The sequence below is a fragment of the Eriocheir sinensis genome, unplaced genomic scaffold (assembly GCF_024679095.1).
Source record: "Eriocheir sinensis breed Jianghai 21 unplaced genomic scaffold, ASM2467909v1 Scaffold795, whole genome shotgun sequence".
Classification (NCBI taxonomy): domain Eukaryota; kingdom Metazoa; phylum Arthropoda; class Malacostraca; order Decapoda; family Varunidae; genus Eriocheir; species Eriocheir sinensis.
Genome location: NW_026112159.1, coordinates 30,581 through 33,360, shown reverse-complemented (window position 1 = coordinate 33,360; position 2,780 = coordinate 30,581).

The following is a 2,780-nucleotide window of genomic DNA, read 5'->3' as shown; positions in this document are numbered from 1 at the left end:
CGAGGGAAGGAGCAGAAGCCACGACGAGGGAAGGAGCAGCAGCCACGACGAGGGAAGGAGCAGCAGCCACGACGAGGGAGGGAGCAGCAGCCAAGAAGAGGGAGAGAGCAGCAGCCACGACGAGGGAGAGAGCAGCAGCCACGATGAGGGAAGGAGCACCAGCCACGACGAGGGAGGGAGGAGCAGCCACGACGACGGAGGGAGAAGCAGCCACGACGAGGGAGGGAGCACCACCCACGACGAGGGAGGAAGCACCAGCCACGACGATGGAGGGAGCAGCAGCCACGACGAGGGAGGGAGCAGCAGCCACGACGAGGGAGGGAGCACCAGCCACGACGATGGAGGGAGCAGCAGCCACGACGAGGGAGGGAGCAGCCACGACGACTGAGGGAGCAGCAGCCACGACGAGGGAGGGAGCAGCAGCCACGACGAGGGAGGGAGCAGAAGCCACGACGAGGGAGGGAGCACCAGCCACGACGAGGGAGGGAGCAGCAGCCACGACGATGGATGGAGCAGCAGCCACGACGAGGGAGGGAGCAGCAGCCACGATGAGGGAAGGAGCAGCAGCTACGACGAGGGAGGTAGCAGCAGCCAAGACGAGGGAGGGAGCAGCAGCCACGGGGAGGGAGGAAGCAGCAGCCACGACGAGGGAGGGAGGAGCAGCCATGACGAGGAAGGGAGCAGCAGCCACGACGAAGGAGGGAGGAGCAACCACGACGAGGGAAGGAACAGCAACCACGACGAGGGAGGGAGCAGCAGCCACTACGAAGGAGGGAGGAGCAACAACGACGAGGGAGGGAGGAGCAGCCACGACGAGGGAGGGAGCAGCAGCCACGACGAAGGAGGGAGGAGCAACAACGACGAGGGAGGGAGGAGCAGCCACGACGACGAAGAGAGCAGCAGCCACGACGAGGGAGGGAGCAGCAGCCAAGACGACGGAGGGAGCAGCAGCCACGAGGACGGAGGGAGCAGCAGCCACGACGACGGAGGGAGCAGCAGCCAACACGAGGGAGGAGCAGCAGCTAAGATGATGGAGGAGCAGCAGCACGACGACGGAGGGAGCAGCCATGACGACGGAGGGAGCCGCAGCCATGACGGAGGAGCAGCAGCCACGACGACGGAGGAGCAGCAGCCACGACGACGGAGGGAGCAGCAGCCACAACGAGGGAGGGAGCAGCAGCCACGACGACGGAGGGAGCAGCAGCCACGACGACGGAGGGAGCAGCAGCCAGGCGAGGGAGGGAGCAGCAGCCACGACGACGGTGGGAGCAGCAGCCACGACGACGGAGGGAGTAACAGTCACGACGACGGAGGGAGCAGCAGCCAGACGAGGGAGGGAGCACCAGCCAAGACGACGGTGGGAGCAGCAGCCAAGACAACGGTGGGAGCAACAGTCACGACGACGGAGGGAGCAACAGTCACGACGACGGAGGGAGCAGCAGCCACGACGACGGAGGGAGCAACAGTCACGACGACGGAGGGAGCAGCAGCCAGACGAGGGAGGGAGCACCAGCCAAGACGACGGTGGGAGCAACAGTCACGACGACGGAGGGAGCACCAGCCACGACGACGGAGGGAGCAACAGTCACGACGACGGAGGGAGCAGCAGCCAGACGAGGGAGGGAGCACCAGCCAAGACGACGGTGGGAGCAGCAGCCACGACGACGGAGGGAGCAACAGTCACGACGACGGAGGGAGCAGCAGCCACGACGACGGTGGGAGCAGCAGCCACGACGACGGAGGGAGCAGCAGCCAGACGAGGGAGGGAGCACCAGCCAAGACGACGGAGAGCAACAGCCATGACGACGGAGGGAGCAGCATGACGACGAGGGAGGAGCAGCAGCCACGACGACGGAGGAGCAGCAGCCATGACGACGAAGGAGCAGCAGCCATGATGACGAAGAGCAGCAGCCGATGACGGAGGGAGCAGCAGCCACGACGATGGGAGGAGCAGCAGCGACGACGGGAGGAGCAGCAGCCACGATGAGGGAGGGAGCAGCAGCCACGACGGAAGCAGCAGCCACGACGAGGGAGGAGCAGCAGCCACGACGACGGAGGAGCAGCAGCCACGACGAGGAGGAGCAGCAGCCACGACGAGGGAGGGAGCAGCCACGACGACGGAGGGAGCAGCTACGACGACGAGGAGCAGCAGCCACGACGAGGGAGGAGCAGCAGCCACGACGACGAAGGAGGAGCAGCAGCCACGACAAAGGAGGAGCAGCAGCCACGACGAAGGAGGGAGCAGCAGCCACGACGAGGAGCAGCAGCGACGAGGAGGGAGCAGCAGCCACGACGAGGGAGCAGCAGCCACGACGACGAGGGAGGAGCAGCAGCACGACAAGGGAGGGAGCAGCAGCCACGACCAAGGAGGGAGCAGCAGCCACGATGAGGGAGGAGCAGCAGCCACGACGATGGAGGGAGCAGCCACGACGACGGAGGGCAGCAGCTACGATGACGGAGGGAGCAGCAGCCACGATGACGGAGGAGCAGCAGCCACGACGACGGAGGGAGCAGCCACGACGACGGAGGAGCAGCAGCCACGACGACGGAGGAGCAGCCACGATGACGGAGGAGCAGCAGCTACGACGACGGAGGAGCAGCAGCTACGACGACGGAGGGAGCAGCAGCTACGATGACGGAAGCAGCAGCCACGACGAGGGAGGGAGCAGCAGCCACGACGAGGGAGGAAGCAGCAGCCACGACGAGGGAGGAGCAGCTACGACGAGGGAGGAGCAGCAGCCACGACGACGAGGAGCAGCAGCCACGACGGAGGAGCAGCA